Source organism: Anser cygnoides, chromosome 9 (assembly GCF_040182565.1).
Source record: "Anser cygnoides isolate HZ-2024a breed goose chromosome 9, Taihu_goose_T2T_genome, whole genome shotgun sequence".
Taxonomy (NCBI): domain Eukaryota; kingdom Metazoa; phylum Chordata; class Aves; order Anseriformes; family Anatidae; genus Anser; species Anser cygnoides.
In genome coordinates, this window is record NC_089881.1 from 738109 (window position 1) to 757311 (window position 19203).

The window sequence follows — 19203 nt, forward strand, 5'->3', positions numbered from 1 at the left end:
TCCATGCAAGGTTGCATAAGAGCTCACTGGTACTCGCTCGAGGCCTCTTGAAACAGTTATGCCCAATTCAGATACATTCCAGAATGCACTAGAGGAACATCTATAGAATCTGGTGCATGAGCGAGCTCTACAGGGTTTGTATCAAATCAAATACCACTAGGAAGGCTTTATGAGAAGTCACCTTTCTCTGACATGCCTGCTAGATGTTTCCTGCCATCTGGGATTGTACTGAGCTCTTGCCTGTCCAAGTAGATGTGCTACTATCTGCAAGGATGAGTGACATCAACCAACAGTCTTTAGGGATGCAGCTCTGTCATTTCAGTCCCTGAAGTATATGATAAAATTTATTGTTTATTTTATTTTGTGGAGGACTTTTTTGCCCAGCCTACACAAGGAAATGAATGCCACTGACAGGAAGGTTCAGTTATTTCTCACTCAAGTTATTTCTTTACTAGGCAATTACTAAACCAACAAGGTGATGTAACTCCAGCCAGGTGAACTAACGTGTGGGACTGTATGCCTTAGCAGATAAATTACTACCTCAGACATTTTACAAGAAATGATAAAAATTCAACAAGGAATGGCCATAGGGGAAGGACAGGCTAGCAAATAAAAGGTACATCTTGGCACTTCATAAGGATAATGATACGGAGAACTGGCAAAAGTCAAGCAGAGTTAGACACTGCAAACCAAATTAAACAGATGGAAAAGCTTTTTCAGTTGTGCGAGGAGGGGAAAACACAAGAGAATCACTGTGCACTGAGGATAGAGTAGAAATTAAAGATAGTCTAGGTGTGACCCAAAAATTAAATGAAGACTTTGAGAATAAAAATAAGGTTAAAATGGGAAAAAATGGGACTAAATGAAACATGAATTCATTTTAAAAAAATCATGCAGATAAACTTGTTATCTTAACTTCTTTATTTTAATGACAACTTGATTTCTGAGATAAAGAAAATGCAGTAGATTCAACCTATCTGTTCTTTATTAAAGTGCTTGACACATTACTACGTGGGGAGTAATTAGTTAAATAGGAAAAGATAAGGACAAGTATCAGGACTAAAATATAAGTAAAGTGACTGAAAAGGAGACAAGAGCGAGTTATGTTAAAAGGATTTGTCTCTCTCTCTGGAGGAAAGTTACTAGTGGAGTTCCTTTAGGATTGGTCTGGGGATTAATTTTATTTAATATTTTCCTTAATGACCTAGGCAGAAAAAGTAGGAGTGTACTAATTAATTTGCTGATGATACAAAACTGGGAGATGTTATGAATACAGTGGAGGATTGGAATATTATACAGGAAGAATTAAATGACCTTGAAGTCTGGGGTAATAGAAATGGGATAGAATTTAAGGTCATGTGCTGCAAGGTCATGCACTTTGGGACTAATGAAAAGTATCTGCTATGAACTGTAGGCTCATCAGTGGAAAGTGACAGAGAGGAAAACTACCTAGTTGCAACAGTCAATCACAGAATTACTATGAACTACCAGTGCACTTAGACCACAGAAAGGGAAAATGCAATTTAAAGATATATTGAGGAAAATATTCTTAATGAAGCAAGGAGAGTATATATGCCATCAACCAAGGTGCTTGTTAAACATCACCTGAAATTCTGAATTCCCGTGGCTGTGGTTCAAATTTTTATTTGTTTATTTATTTTTGAAACAGGTAGAAAGGGTGACTAGTGCGGTGATTAGAGAAAAGGACGACTGTCTGAAAAGAAGCTGGGCCTGGCAAAGCAGAGGTTGAGAGCGGATACAATTGCTGTCTCTAAATATATGATGAGGTAAACCCTGGGGAGAAACAAAAGCTTGTGAAATTAAATGATAATTTTGACATGAGAACAAATGGACATAAATTGGCTATGAATACATTTGGACAAGAAATGGAGAGGAGGTTTCTAGACACCAGAGCCATAAGTACAGGAGTGTGGGAGTAAACACAGAGCTCAGATAGATTTATTAGTTGGGTTTATGTGATGTGATTCATGTGCTGGCACATGCTTGAACTTGATGACTCCTGCTCAACTCTGTGTTCTGTTTTTCAGGCAATCTCGCTTCATAGTCCTTTGCTTGGCTTGTTACAGTTTCTGGCACATTTTTGGTTGTACTATTGGATATATTTTCTAGCATAACCTCCTTAATATAATACAAATACGACATGATATCTTTATTTTATCTATTCTCTTCTCAGAGGAAAACAGCAACAACAGCCCATGTCTTGCAATGGACTAGAACAATGGAATGAAAAAGAAATAAAACTGCTGTATTTCTTTACAGCAAATTTGTTGTGTCACAGCAAAAATTTTAAATCAGAATTGGGTAGTACACAAACACCTCGAGTCACATCCACTCAGAAAACACATTCAGAAGTAAAAACAATTTAACTGAAAAACAGACAGACTGTGATTTGTGGCTTTTTGTTTCCATTCTGTATATTTGTACAAATTTTTGGAAGTTCCTCCAGTACTTTCCAGTTTTAAAGTTTTCACAGCACATAGACCAAACAATTGTCATGATGACCCATCATGATTGCTATTAAGTTCTTATGTTCATCTGTTTCTTCTCAGACAAGAATTACACTTGCAGTAAGGGTAGAATTTCATTTTATTTTTTTTTGGTGAGGACTATAGACTCTAATATTTTATAACAATAAGTTGGTTTGTTTCTCAAAATGTAAATATTCTCTTTTCTTAAGCAGACCACGATTGTTAGATTATAAATCTTCAGTTTTATGCCATTGCTATCAGCAAGAACAATAAGGGGGGAGGGGAGGGAGGAGAACTCAGTTCTCTCTCTATTGAGTGACATGGCTTAATCATAATGAATGGAAATAGTCCCAAGGATATGTGCTGTATTTGTGCTGTAAAATCAAAACAGTCATATTGTGCCTTTAATGCTGTCTCAAATGAATACTCTCATTATTGCGTTCTGAGAAATTCTCTACCCTAGTATGTCTCAAATCTCATTCTAATCATTATAAATTAACAATGCAGAGGTTGAAAAGCAGCAGCAGCATACTCTGATACCAAGTAAATAACGACAACCCTGTGTTCCAAGAGAGGGGGCTTGCTTTACAATAAACCAGTAATTTGAACAGGTTTCTCACTAGCTGACCAAGAAGGTACAAGTATTAAAAGTTCAAGATTATCTGCAATGACTACAGCATCTAACAGATATTGAATTACAAAACTTTGTATAACCAACAGCTTATTCCTTTTTGTCATGTGCTGTTGTGTTGTGTTTCATCAACTTCAGAGACAGTGATGCAAAATAATGCAATGTGACACCATGAAATACAATAAGATGTGACATAACACATTAGAAATTTAAAGAATGAAAAGCTTCAGTCAATTCAGGAAATAAGAACCCTGTCCAAATTTATTTTGACAAGTAAGAACAGTGCAAACACTAAACACTGTTTTCAAACCAGAGGGTACCATTCTCTTCTGACCACCCAAATTGCTTGCAGATACTGCCATCATCTTTATTTTTAGTTTAATTTAATATGCACAGAGCTGGGAGCTTTTTAAGTTTGGGTTGTGTTTTTGTTGTTTTGGGGTTTTCCTCCCCCTTCCCCCAGCCTGGCATTAGTATTTAAATATCTAAATTGGCATCTGAATGACTTGAAGTGATTGTCGGCAACCTTCCATTCCAAACAAACTCATTCCTTGACATTTCAAAAAGATGCATTGCTAAAATGCTTCCAAGGATTTTTGTAGAAATCCAATTCTATGAACACAGGCTCAAAATGGGTGAACAAAAAAGCATCTGTATTAGGAGAAAAGAAGTATTTTTGTTCATATCTAGGGTATGCTAATTGAAAATGTAGAAACAGACTGCTTTCCTGTAGAGTACTAAAATGAATTGGAATATGAAACAAGTCTCTTAAATCTGACTACTCCAGACTTTTCTTTCTCATATTTTCACTGTCATCTATTCATATCTGTCTGGTGATATTTAGGTCTGCATTAATGGATTAAAGGCCACATTGATCTCAGTTGGAAAATATGAGTTGCTGTTGCTGATCACTGTATGCTATTGCCAAAGCCTTCTCCTTTGCTAGTAAAGTCAGATTCTATTGAAGTCTATCCCAAATAGTCATCTGTGTAAACAATGATATGTGATTCTAAACTTCAAGCACATTTTCTAACCAGCTGTACTAACCATTTTTATGTAAGTTTTATTTAAAGGCAGCACTACCATGCCGTGAAGTCAGACAACGAAGAGATTAAAACTATTTTTATAAAGCCATTTTAGGGCCTGGATGGCTCATTTGATGAGACACTGGCCTTTCATCACAGGGAAAAGCAGCTCATATCTAGCCCCAGCCATAGTGTTCAGAAGTAATCTTTATGGGATGCTTACGAAATGTTTATAATGAAATGTGTACAGGCATTCTTGGTTTACTTGTCAGTACAGTGAAGAAGAATAGGAAGCTGTCAGCTAGTGTATATGCAGGTGAAAATTAAGTCTCCTGAAAAGGATTTTAAAAAGTGCAAAGCTCATACAAGCACCTAGCTAAATGAATAACAGACAGGTGACTGCTAAAAAACACATCTTCCCCAGCAAATCAAACATTAAATATTACAGCAAATCCTTCTGAATCAATAAGTGCTATAAAAAATCTCTGTGGAGATTTTGTATTTGTTTTGTGCACTAAAGGATAAAATCCAATGTTTATTGAGGGGGATGAAGAAATAAATGAATTAAAGGTATGTACTTACACATTGCTCCTGACATATTTTTTTTTTTTAAAAAAGAAGAAAAAATAGATGATTCTGGACCAGATCCTTAGATGGATGACACCTCTGATTACCTCCTATAGGTGAGTTTTGTAGTAAATCAGATAGTAATGTAAATTTTTTTTTTTCAGAGCTGAAACTGTCATTAATTGAGATCCTTAAATAATTAATTAATTTACCAAGAAAATGGCTCAAAAAAAAATGAAAATAAAAAAGATCCACCTAATTTTTAACATGAACGGGGATCTAAATGGGTACAGTTGTTACAGAGGGAAAAAAAAAAGTTCTGAAATGAATGTGAGGCTGTTTAGGCAGATAGCTTGACATCATTGCCCTCAGGTAGAGTAAAAAGGGATACTAGTGTGCTTTAAAGCCAGCTTTTTAATGTATTTAGTTAGCTAGCCACAATTCTTTTACAATGTGGTCTGTAAGTGTTATTGTCTATTTAAAGTATTACTCACAATCTTATGATCACATGATACTGAATTTTCAGTACAACCACGGAGACTTTTCAGACATAAGCAGTCTTCCAAGTTTCTGTATTTTATAACTGTAGTCAAAGAGCAACTTAATTTGTGTTTTTCAAAATCTGCTTAGAATTTAGAACCTCCTTATAGGTTCAATGAATATTATGAACGTGACAAGTTAAAACTGAGTATCAGAAATTGTTAGGCTTTCCATTAGTTATTTGCAAGATGATATATTAAAATTAATATCTCCTTTAAAAATTCAAGAACTTAGTTTCAAGTTTTATAGAATAGCCAAATTATTGACAGCCAATAAGATTCTGCATATATTCATATAAACGTATATATATTATGAACAAACATAATGAGTCCACAGTATATATACAACATTTAGAGTGTAGGCTCAGCTTTAGCTGGTGATGGAAGAAGTCTGCAACAGGTTTCTCGGGGTTTCTGTGCCTGTTACCCCATCCTATGACATGGGTGCAGACACTCCCCAGAGAAACCTCCCTTATACCTGTGCTCTGCTTGTTCCAAGCTGTTCAGAGCAGAGGAAAAATCACAGGGCTGGGTTAGTAGTGGGAGAAAAGACATGGGCTTTATCCTTAGCCAGTGTCCTTCATTGCTGACTGCTTGCCTTTACAGCATTTTTCTTCTCTTCAGGGAAGTAATTGGAAGTACTGGGAAGCTGCAAGCTTGTTCTTATCACCTGGGATGGCTTGGCATCAAATTGTGCCTCCAAAAAAGAGCAACTTGCAACTGGCATGGCCTGCTGTTTATATATTGTAATTTATGAATGAAATAGTGAGTAAAATCACTGTGTATTCTCTATCCTTGCTCTTTCCAAGTCTAAGTTCCTTTGTAATACCCTGCCAGTTGAGTGAAAGTAATGGTTTGGGGGAGGAGGAGTTATGCCCATTTATTTCTTGGTTTCTCAGCTATAGTTGCCAAGAAGAGAACAAATTGTAGTGGTGTGTTCTGTGATATGGACATCTGCCCACTGAATCTGGATGAGCCCACCAGCATGTTTTGTGTAGGTCACCAGAAAGCCGTCAGCTGGTAATGACTTTCAGTCACCAAGGACCTGTCCAGATCTGAACCTCTGACCCAGAGGTGAGAGGTTTTGTATAACTCAGTGTTCCCTGGAGCTTGCCAGTTCACACTTTGATAAATGTAGTCAGAAAGAAATAAAAACACTCTCTAGACATTACTGATTTTATGCACCAGATTCTGGAATCAGTTTTTCCACTGTTTTCTGCAGCTTCAGTGCCATAAGCACAAAAATTCATGTATAGTCAGTATTAAAATGACCTACACCAGCTCTTGGTAAGAACCAGTGAAATATATATATATTTTTTTTCAGTGTGCACCTTCTGACTGCTGCCTTCTGCAGCAAGCTGCCTTGCGATTTGTAAGGCTCATTAGATAATACAGAGCTGGCTGTTGCACAGGATAGAGGACCGGTTTCTTAATACTTGCATGTGCAAGAGTTAGAACAAGAGCAGGAAAGATCTCTGAATTGTGTGGCATTTTGAAGCAAAGTAGAAACTAAATGGCAAGTGTTGTTTTCACATATACCAATATAAATATGGATCACCTGGTCAGTGAAAGCAGTGAAAATGCTGATAAAAGAGCAGAATCTGATCCACAAAGCCAAGCACTCCTTTTACAAGGGTTACTTTGGCATATTTGTGTGTTTTTTAGTAACAGTTTGAAAACATACAGTGATTGTGAAATAAGTTGCTAATACTTTAAGCAATGCTAATGTCGCTAATATTTAGAAATATATTTTAAGTTCAAGGGATGGCTTTTTTTTTTTTTTCCCTCTTATCCTTTCATGAATTAGAGGTTCCAAACAGGAATTCAGATATAGAAAATAGAGCTTCTTCCCTCTCAGCTTGGACAGCTAGGAGTTCTGAGAAAGCAATATGCAACCACTGGTACTTTTCAAAGTATCTTTGTAAAGTGTATAGCTTCAGGTCCCACAAAGGCAAACAGCCTCTTGACCTCACACTTTCACTGAATGGGAAAAGGTTATATGCTGTTGAGGCTGTAGTTTGCCATATCACATATTAGTATGTACACCATGCATGCTAAAGATATTCAACAGGGAATTAAAAAAAAAAGAAATCCTAGATTTTAAATTGTGAAAACACCTACCCTATTGCTTCTTGTTTGAAAATTCTCAGTTAGTGCTCAGTGTAGGGAACATAAAGGTTGAACAAAAAATTTTAAATCTACATTGCACTATTTTGTGTAAAATGGCAAGGTGATTTTTAAACATTTAAGCTTTTCGCATTCTCACGTGAATGCTCTGTTTTGGTATACAAATGAAGGCAAAACAAAAATCCGGTAATAACTAATCTTTGCTGTGGTGTCCAGATTAGAACCATGTTCTGTGCAGAAGTGATGGGTGTGTAAGCCCTTCATATCAGGAGACCTGTCTGGCACTCATCAGGCAGTGTTACTTGATCACGGCTGGATAAAAATGCACACCGAGGGCAAATCTGTAAACACCAGCTTAATCTGCATTGGAAAAGTTACTGTCATCTCCTCAGACAGAAAAAGCCTCCAGGACACATTCCAGCAGTAACAGTCACTTGTTTGTTACAAATGTTGTCAGATTTAGGCACAAAACCATTATAGATGTCAAAAGGCCACAATTGAAAAAAAAAAAACGTATTGCTTTTTAGGTATTTTATTTTAGAAAAATGAGGACAGTTGGTAGTCTTATCAGTATGACCAAAGGAGTGTGTGGGGAGGGAGCTGTGGGTGGGTATCCTTATCATACAGCCCTAGCTAATAAGCTATGTTTTAGATTGCAATTCACAGTTCTCTAACATAGCTTCTTTTTTATATCAGGGCACCTTAAAGAGATTTTTCTTTGGGCAAGGGACTGTAATTTGAATAATATTTTGCAGGAATCGTCTTTCTGCATAAATTAAAAACAACTTTGTCTTTAGGATCTGCCAATACCTAGTTTTGGCTTCTTATGCCTCTATCAGTGGTTGTATTTGCAATTGCAAGACCAGACCCATTACTCTTTTAATCAGTCCTGGAAAACACCCTGAATCACTTCATCGTTAGAATAGCTATAAAATAATGGGGAGGAAAAAAGGGCTTTAATCAACTCTAGACAGTTTATCTAAAATAGTGTAGTTGTAGATTCATATCTTGCTTGTTGTTTTTAAGCAGATATTCCCATTTCCTTCAGAAAATTTATGCATATGTGCTAAAAAAGCAGGGCTCTGGGACTTGCTTTTGCTGTCCAGGACTGGCAATGGACAATGGAAAACTTTCATTTAAATTTAACGTGAGCTGGACCAGACCCCAGAGTCCCCAGAGTGAAAATCCTAATGCCACAAATTCCCTTTCCAACCTTGTATCTTCCCTTCTACCCTCCCATGCCCACACTCATGCATTACAGAGCTGCAGAATGACTGGTTTCTGTAATGTGTTAAATAGGAGGAGGAAAGGGAACATTCAGAAGAAAACTAGGTGTTTGGGGCTTTCTTCAACCCAAGATTAATGTCAAGAGATTTTTCTTAGCATTATTGTCAGTGCTAGCCAGGAAAAATGATCCCATTAAAGGGCCCCTCATGAATAATTCATGAGGCCCAATTTAGTGTTAGTACTGAGGGTGAGAAATAAACAGGTGATAGAGTTTGTAGGGAAGCCATTGCACTTGGCATGGTATTTTGGTGTTATTAATACTGTGTTGGTCTTTTTTTACATCTGTATATGTGTTGGGGGGAGGAAGCATAACATGTTTTTTAAAACTCAGGTTACTGTTCAACTTTGAATTGAGGATCTACGTGGTCTGTATTTCCAAATCATTAGTGATAAGCTATTCCCCCTAAGTGTATTAAAGTAGAAAGCTCCATAGACATGCCAGTAATTTAGGGGCTGTGTTTGGCAACAGGATTCCTCACTTCTTTGCTGTTCTCTTCTAAGTCCATTGTGAGTATAAAAGAATAGTTACTGAATGTAGCAATTAAGGGAGTTTTTTTCCTCCTCAAATTAAAAGTTACATTTTTGCAATAATTGCAGTAGTTGAATAATTTATGTCCATTTAAATGGAATAGCACTTAGCACTGATGTTTACTGAAAACCCTTTTGTGTTTAATGTAAAAAGGTGACAACAGAAATGGTACAGGAGAGGTGCAGGAAGGGCTGTGAGTAGAGATTATTATTGTGCCTGTGCAAATCGTCAGACTTCAAACTACAATTGACTTTAAATTATAGCACTAGTAGGTATATTCCAGCTAAGTTAAAGTAACTGGAGATGATGCTGGAGCTGGCTGAGTCACTATTAGCTGGTCACACAGAAAGTTCCTTGTAAGGCTGCAGTAAGGAACCTTTAAATTAAGTAGTATGTCCTGCTGCTCAATGTGCATTTAGAAAACCAAAAAGAGAAGAGGTGCACAAAGCTATAAGTGTATGTATAATGTGACTGGTGTTGGTGTTGTGCACTTTCTGTGTTGCCCCTTGTAAGGCCAGGCACAATTAAAATATTTGTGTCTGCGCTGTGCAATTGCTCTGCCTCTTTCCTTCTAAGCAAGCTAATTATGGGGAAACGGCTACCAGCCACTCAAAGGTTTTGTCTTGTACTGTATGTTTGCAGTTCTCACTTTTAGTTAGAAACCCCAATAGAAAGAGAGGAATATTAAATCCCTGGCATCTCTGAAAGTATAAAATTATAGTTGGATGTTTGCATGTTTGCTGGGCCTGAGTGTTTCCAACTTACCATACCAATTTTTGCATCCAGCCATAGGATATGATTCTGATTTGCATCACTATAATTCCATTGCTACTTCCAAGTTGCAAGAAAGGCAAGTAAGATCAGCATCAGGCCTCCTAGGTTTGTTCTGATAAATGTTTACTGAAGATTGAATTCTACCAAAATGACACTAGGATTTTACTCTAAATTAAAATTATGTTATTGGACTTGTGGCCTCTATTGCCAAGATCTGCGAGCTGTCAATCCCAGATGCTCATTCCCATGCAGTGACTACAGTTTGCATGGTTGAGCTGGTTTAATCCAAAACTAGGATGTCTCCACCAGTGAGTGATTGTCCTAGAGGCATGAAGTGACAGGACAGTACTTCAAAATCAATTTAGTTAAGTGATGTTGCTGGTCTTTCTGGAGTGGTCACCTCTGTGGGACATTGGTTTTGTAAGCTAAATGCACATTTCTCAGTGTATAATAATCACTATCCTCTTAAGCCCCATAGGGCGACACAAATCCACTTTAAAAAAAATTCTGTAGTGACATGTCCATGCATATGATAGTTCGAATTCCTATAGTAGAAACACTGTCAACTCTTCAAGTTTTTGTTCTTGAAAACAATACTTATATATTCAGTCTGTAAGAAAAAAATATAAAAAAGTTGTATTTTTATAACTGTGCTTCATGATCATGGCAAAGGTTGTGCAAATAAAAATATTCTCTGCTTTGAAATTTCTGTTTTACCAACAAAGTGGATAAACATAAGTGAAAAGCTACCTTGTAATAAAGGTAGTGAAGTGAATGATAAAGCACACACAGAATAGCCTGTTTAAAACACCAGGCTGAAAATGTAAGAACCTCATTTTAAAATTCTGTACCCCAATCAAACAGTGCCCAGGTATAGAAAATATGGTGTCTTGCTGATGCCAAGAGAGAGTTTTCTTTTTACCTGTGCTCCTTAAGCCACCTTTGGGATTCAGCTCACTGCTCTGCAGGAGTAAGGATTGGCATAAGGGATTCCTATCCCTTCTCTAGACTTTTGAAGGTTACTCCTGCTGCAATGATCTTGGTCAAATATCACTGGGGGCTCAAACTTGAGTTTACCTGGGGAACTAGTCTGTGGATTTGTTGAGAAGCTAAAATTGTGACAGGGACACAACCATGACAGGAACATTCTGCCCCATGAAACTGCAAGTCAACGCAGTGCTTACAGCTTTACCCTGAGGAAGGAGCGATGAACAAGTATGGTCAAAGAGGCTGGTTGTTTCCTTCATTCCTCATGGTGAGTACAAGGTCTTGCGAGAAGGGAATAGGAAAGATCCAACTCTCAGCATGGGGATGGTCTGAGTGTCTCCATTCCTGCCTTCAAGACATTACAGGCTGCTGGGAAAGTATTTTCTATGATGAAGCACCATTCCTGAGGTGGGAAGGATGTGAGAAGGATGGAATTCTGATAGACTGGCATTTGATCATACCTTTCACTTCTATTGGATGACTGTGTAGCCCTGTTGGACAAAATATATGTGTGTACATTCACACACACGTGTACATTCAGTTCTTCAGGTAGTCAATAGCTATTTAGACTGTATGCTGTGTGTGTTTTTCAGGTATCAGAAACATGCACTTTTGCAAGTTTGGGAGTATCTGTGCTTTCTGTTGCAGTTTTTGAGGTGCTACATAAACATTGTTCTGTAAAAAATCTTTTACCTTGGCTTATGCTTGTCACCAATTTACATTGTAATATTACTGACACTGCCATTTAATTTGCCTAGTTGCCTATGGTCTAAGTGTAGGTAATTTACAAACCTTTAACAATGTTCAGCTTTCCTAAATGGTAGGGAGAACTGCAATTACACTTAAAATGCACTGGTGCACTATGTGTCAGCAAAAAAGGACCTACAAAAGACATAATTACAATGTAATTGCCCACAAGTTCATGAAGTAAACATACATTATTAGAAGGCACTCATCTATTCAATTTAAGTGACGTTACAGATAACATATTGCATAAATAGGAAGCCATTTTGTGACTAGTTAGTATAATAATAGGAGTTGAAATTAAAATGTGGTATATGTATTCCTAAGAGCACTTCAAGCTTGGCATCTGCTCTGTAGTGCCTTGCATTATGCTCCATTTCCAGTATTAAGCATTTTAATATTCTTTAAAGATGTACACCAATAAATAATGGCATTAATAGGTAATCCCCTAAAAATATAAAAATAAAAATAGTTTCATACAAATGTTTAGGCTGCCTAAGGCCATTTTTACCCAATGAAAATTTCAAATTTCAGAAGCAGTAAATAGTCAGAGGTGGCAGGGAAATTTTTCAGTTGCTGTCTTTGATAAGCAAAATTGGTCAAAACTATGCAAAATTCAAGGTTTCTTTCAACTTTGGTTATATGAACATCACTGGAACAGGAGCAGTGTTAACAAACTCCATACCCCATTCCAGATGTACTTTCAAGGGTAACCATCATCATCTTTCCTCTGCTTGGTGTGGCCTGTGTACATATGGGGGCCTGTGGTCATCCCACATCGCACCAGATAGAGAGAATCTAAGGTGTCTGCAAACTTTGGTTTTGGAGGACAAAACTACACCCTGAACAGCACATTTTTGAGATTCGTGGCTTTAATTTGACCTTGTACCTTTTTAATAAATAGCAGTTGAATATGTATGTAGATTAGGTTTGGACACTTGAAGTAAATGACCCCTCTGGATCAAATTCATGCTGAACTTGCTCCCTTGTGCCTGATGATTTCTGGTATGATAAGATTTACATGGATTTAAGGCAAGTAACCAGTTTATTCTCATGAAATCTCAGGTACATCTGGTGCCACCCTATTGTCCAGAACCTCATGAAGTGCCCCTGCCCAGAAGAAACATCAGGCTCCATCTAAGCAAGGGAACAGAGCCAAAATGGTGAGTTTGGGACCTATATCTTTACCAAAAACAAAGTTGTCCACTTAGATTATACTTGTGTTTTTAAGGACCTAATTAATGTTAGGGAAAAAAAAAAAGGAAAAAGGAAAAGAAAAAAAGACAAAAAAAGCCTTATTTTTAAAGTTTTTCTTTATTCTTAAGCTCTTTCACTGCCCCCCCAGTGAAAAGCATTATTCCCCTTGAAATTCAGACAAATGTGTGAAGGCTGCTGGAGCCAGCTATTTAATGTTTTACTTTTCTTGTGTGACTTTACAAGCGGTCTGACACAGTGTAGGTCCATAGTGGATTATTTACTTTTAATTTGCTCATAACTGCCTTCCTCGCTAACTTTTACAAACAACATGATATCATAGATTTTTACTTGGGATTCCACTCTGTTGAACACAGCTCAGATTATTATTATTATTATTATTATTATTATTTTATTTTATTTACCTCTTTGACTAGATAAATATAATAGTGGATTACAAGCTTGTTAAGCATTTCCTTTAGGAAAACATTGTCTGATACTTGATATTGTACCAAGGCTCAACCTAAATTGGTTTAATTCCTTGTACCTGCTGTGTAGTTAGATGAGATCAACTAGACAGACCTTTCCCATTGGTTAAAGGTCAAAAATAGCCTAAAGACATGTTGTTTATAGCACATCATATTGAGAAATATACTTTCCATAGAAGGCATGACCATATTTTCATTAGCAGTGATGAAAAGCTTAAGCAGCTCTGTGGATATAATTATAGAGGATTACTTTTAATCACAAACCTATTTCAAGACATTCCAGAAGAATAAAATTCACCAGAGAATATTTTCATTATTATTTTGCAAGAATTATTACTGGATTACATAAAACATTTTGTTTCCCAGTATTCTGGTACATTTTAGAAACCCTAGACACTTATGAGTAAGAGTCATATTTTGTTGACATTTATGTAACAGTAAATAACTTCACGTGTGTCTGTCCCTATGCAAAATTAGAATGTAGTTGCTGATGGCTGAAATGACAAATAACATTGTTTTGTGGGTTTTGGCATGTTTTTGTTGTTGTTTTTTTTTTTTTTTAATTAATGTAAGATGCCAAGATGGAAACTAATCAGTTAATTTAAACCTTTCAGATTAGTTGTCTTGAAAAATAATTAATTTATTGATAATTTTTAGAGTTTTTATAAGGAACTTTTGCAAATGTTTTTTAATCTCTGTTTTGTAGAACTGAATAATAAACGAAGATTTGGTGCATCTTCTTGAAGAATATGAGATTTTAAAAAGATCAAGTTAAAGCACAAGAAAGATTAAGACTGGGTTGCTGCTTTGTTTGTTTGTTTTTGTGATGACAGCTTGCACTGACCTAAATGGGATTCAGAGGTCTTTGAAATATTGATATCATCATATCTTTAGATATTGATATTACTTTTTATTTTTTTAGGAAAAGTTCTCAGTATCCTTTGCTAAGTAATGCAAATCTAGCAAGAATGCACAGCGAGGACTTTAGCACTGGATTTTTTACTTAGTATGCATAGTTTCCTAGGAAAATATTTATTTTTATATTTTCTATATGAGAGGCATGATGGATTTTTCTCCTTTCTTTTATACTGGAGAGCAAACGCTCAGATTTTACTTCAAAGTGGTGTATATGGGCATACCAAAACAAATGAGACTTTTCTTGACTCATCTAGGGTGGGAAAAAGCTTTTTATTAAGCTTAAATATTTTTGTGTTGACAGTTTCAAAAAAAACATAATATTTTTTATTTCAGAAGTCCTGTTCATTGGCGGGTGATTAGGTCATCAAGTAGGCCTTTCATTCAGGTGGGAGAACCAGAAAAGACTCAAAATTGAGGTTTAAGTATTATTTCTTTAAACTTTCTTAAGTCAAATTTTTTTATGTGTAGTGTCTATACATTAACTGGAATTTATGGAAGTCATGAAAGCTAATCATATGCTATGGTTCAATGGACCTGGAGTTAGAAGCTTGTATTCCTTCCATAGCTGGGGAAGAGGTGGGCCTCTCCAGGGCAGGATTCATGAAAGGTAAATAATTATAGTTTTTTTTTACAGGGAAAAGGGCTGCTAGAATGGACCATATCAAATTACATTACCGGTAGTGAGATTTATGCCTATAAGATACAAAAAAGATGAAGGTTTTCAGTGAGGTATTAGTCATATGATAGATAGCATGCAAATGGTGATTTTCACAGTCGATAACCTGTGAAGTCCGAATGCAACTTCTGAATTAAAAATGGACACAAATTTCTCAAAAATGCAGACATTGTTCTGTTGTGTTGACATCCTCCCAACAGCCATATCTGTTCTCACAAGTCATATCTGAGAAGAGGAAATAACATTTTCAGTTTTACATGGCTTGACATCTTCAGAAAACTTGACAAGGGAAGATCTGGTAATTCTATAATTTACAGCATTAGATAATTAAAGCACTAAAGAGGAGGGAAAAAAAAACACAACAAAATGGTGATGAAGAGTGACTTCCAGACATTTGTGATGACACATTTGCCTCTTATGTGAAATTCCTTGAGTTTTCATAAAAGATATGTGCCTTGAAAAGCCTGATTTTATTACAGATCATTAGCATTACATCTGAACTGCTTTTGGGAGAGCTCTTAACTTCAATGAACTCCAACCAGCTACTTGACAACACACCCTTACCTGTTGACTTTTGAGGTGCTAATTATGATTACCTAATTTTTGTGTGCTTTTGTTGCTATTGGAAGCTACCAACATCCTGACATGTAAAGCCAAAGTCAATGGTAATGTCATATGATATTTGAATACTATTGATAATATATTAAATTCAATTTTGTGCTTAATTGTTCTTGGTTTACCTTTTTAAATGATCACTTAAAAATTTTGTTGCATATTTTAAAAGAGTGCTAAATGGAATGAGTGTATCTTAAACATTCAGCAGGTGAAGAGTATGTGTCTAATATGGACAGCAGAGTCCATGTTTGTATTTTATATGACAAGAAGCAGTAACTTGGTAATTAAGTAAATATTGTAATAAGTATGTCTCTGACATCCACTTGAAGCTTATAACTCCCCAGGGAATAGATGCTTAATTTGTAGCCATGATAATAACAACCTAATGAACCTCTCATCTTACAGGATAGCTTAATAAACTTCAAAGAAAACAAAACAAGAATCTATGAGTAAAAGTACATCCTTAGCTTTTCATTAAACAAAATGAGCATGAGTCAAGGCCCAGCGTGGCTTCCAAAGTTAAAGCTACCAACTACAAAGCAAATGTATGCAGAGAAATGTACAACAAAAGACATAGCTTTTAAACCTCCAGTTGAGTTTCCATAAATGTTGCTTACAAAAGCTACCATTCTCTATGTTAACAAAAAGTTGTGGATATGTTCTTCACTAAATCCTCTTTTCTCATATAATCCACCTTGTTCACTTTATCTCAAGTGTGTTTTATCTGATCTAATCCTGGGCTCATTCATTCTCAGACAGAAGCAACAGGATTATTTCACACTTAAACTAGGCCCAATCTTTCTGTGGGTCCATAAGAGGACACCTGGGTAATGAGAAATTATCTATGGAACAAAAGATTAAGCAGGTGCTAGGAAAAAATATTTCTAATATAGCAAATTTGAAGGAAAAGATAAAACATTGTTATTCAGAAAAATGTTCTTAGGAGACACTGCATTTAAAAGACATGGTCTTGTACCATACTTAGTACCAATATTACTTGGCATGAGTTATATTAGAAAAAAAATACCTGTTTCAGTCACCCTAAAGTGACATTGATTTCCCTGGAATTAATCTGGATTTCAGTGGGTGTAAAGTCTGCAGCATACAGGATATATCAGAGCATTAGTTTCAACCAGGTCAAAGAGACTAGCTTATATCCAGTTATATTTTTCTTCGTTGCTGTACCAGCTCTTAGCTTAGCACGCTTTCAGTTGGGGGTTGTTGAAAGAGGGAGTCTTCATGACTCAGTAAATTAATTTCAGGGCTTTTTGTTTGTTTGTTTGTTTTTGTTTTGTTTTGTTTTGTTCCACAGTGCGAAAGACAACTTAGAAATAAAATCAAAGCCATCCACTTCCCCAAAGCTTTGGGCAGGGATTAATGAACCAAGTTCAGTCTCCTTTGCTTGAGTCAGCAGAAACAGTATGGAAAATAAAATGTGCAAGTATATCTATATATATTTCTTCTATAGCTTTGCCTATATCTATGTGTCTATGTCTGTGCATCTTCTTTGGCTCTTAGAGACCTCAGGAACATCTCAAATAATGCCTCCTATCTGTATACCAGACTCTTGATGCTAGATGTCAAGGCAGAGCAACGATTTACTGTTTTAAAACAAAGGACCTCTTCCTCAGGAGACATAAACTGGTAAAGTATGTCATTATTTTCCAATCATTCCCTACTTCCCTTTTATCATCAGCCTCCTCATGGACCAAGTGTATAACAGCAGAGAATTTGTCCCTTAATTCTATGAGCACAGTGAGACTGTGGACTGGTGATTCAACTTGCTGAGTGGTGGTCCTTTGAGCTTTCTTCTCTCCAAAGAATTGCGACAAAAATACAGTATGTAAATAGTTTCACAGCTTTCAAATGAGTAAATTACTGAATTATTACACTAGAGATTGAAAGCAGATACACATTAGAAAAAGAAAAAAAGAATTGCCAGGTCTCGGGATACAAGCTAATCTTCTGCTTAACTGGCTAATAGGGAAGAAAAGTTCAGTAGGTTATGATACAGCTGCACAGTGTAGGTTTTTTGTTGTTGTTGTTTTGTGTGTTTGTTTTTTCCTTTGTAATGTCTGGTACTAGGTGATATCAGTCACAGAACAAAAGACTGAAAACATGCAGAATTCTTATGGTCTGTATCTTGTTCAGGTGTAAAGATGGATTTGGAGTTTACACTGGCCTTGCAGTAGGGATGGAGAGCTCTTGTGCTCTAAGAAAAGAATCTTTATTAACCTTAATTATGTGGGTATTTCCATTTATTTTTGAAAAAATATTACTTAAATAGAGCTATGCTTTTAAAAAATCCTTAATCTGTATACAGAAGGTATATGACTGTAAGTCTTTAGACACAAAAATAAACACTGAAATGACAGACATTTCAAGCAAATGAATTTCATTAAATGTAATCTAATTTTCTTGACATTTTCTTAAAGTTCCAAAAATATAGAAACTGAGAATATCAGAAAACGTTTCACAGGGATAAAAATCAGCCTTAGGTGCTCAAGTCTCAACAGAAAAAAAAAAAAAAAAGACTATGCTAAGAATAGTAATTTGTGTATAAGTTACTTTTCTCTTTGAATTGAATAACAATAAAAAAAGGCTGTTTCTCCTGGAACGGTGCAACTGACTAAAGACTATAATCCTCTTCACTATGGCTGAAAATAACTCTTTAAAACAGTGATTCAGAAGAATCATGACAATAGATATTGCATTGCTAGATTTATTTTTTTGATTAATTACAAATGACTTACTCTTCTGTAAAATGCTCCTCCACCCATGTAAGCACACCTACTTATTGTTTGGATTTGAAGCATAAGAAATAAAAAATGACATGCAAAGTGTTTCAAGGATAAATCAGACAGATGTGCATATATATGTGTATATATACATATAAAATATGTATACATACATATATACACCTGTATGTTATACCCCATCCATCACTATACTGTGCTTTTTGCTCTTCTGACCAATAGATAGTGGTAATTATCTGCATATACATACATGTATGAGAAAGGGAGAACAGATGTCCATGATTATGTAAGTTATGGTAATTAACAGTACATAAATGAAACAAGTCTGTTTTTGTTGATGTGTCACTTGCACACTGTGCCTCTTGAGCATTGGGTTACATCCTGTACACGATCGCCTTATTGTCTACTGTCATAAAAATTCCAGTTTTGTTTCTGAGCAGTCATAGAATGGGACTTGCCAGCTGTCATGGAAAATGTATTCAGTTTCATTTCCACTTAATTTATCTAATCTTAATTCTATTATTATTTTATTATAATTATTTAAATGCTTGGGGCAACAATCTAAAGTAAAAACAAATAAACAGTAGGAGATCCAGATAATTTGTAAGTGATCTGAAAGGTCTAATGGAAACAACATCATTATTGCAGTTTTATTTTTTGAAAGGTCAATGTTATAGAAGCTTCATCATTGCTGCTATAGTTAACAGTCTGTCAGCATTGACATGTTAAATTCCCACTTCATGAGATGAATGGCTAAACTATAAAAACTCATTTTGGACAGGAAAAAAAAAGTAAAAAAAAAAAAAAGTTGTGAAATAGTGTTTAGATGTTCAAAACCGTGTAACTAAAGGCCTGAT

General features: G+C 35.9%; 1 long non-coding RNA gene across 2 annotated transcripts in view; it reads left to right on the forward strand.

Moving 5' to 3' along the window:
• The window catches only part of LOC106036272 (uncharacterized), a 251628-nt gene that overhangs the window by 204724 nt on the left and 27701 nt on the right, over positions 1–19203 (forward strand). For both annotated transcript variants that reach the window (XR_010833491.1, XR_010833492.1), the window contains 5 exons: positions 1670–1787; positions 4764–4828; positions 5876–6016; positions 12765–12862; positions 14088–17234. This is a non-coding gene — a long non-coding RNA (uncharacterized lncRNA). The remainder of the gene's footprint in view (positions 1–1669; positions 1788–4763; positions 4829–5875; positions 6017–12764; positions 12863–14087; positions 17235–19203) is intronic.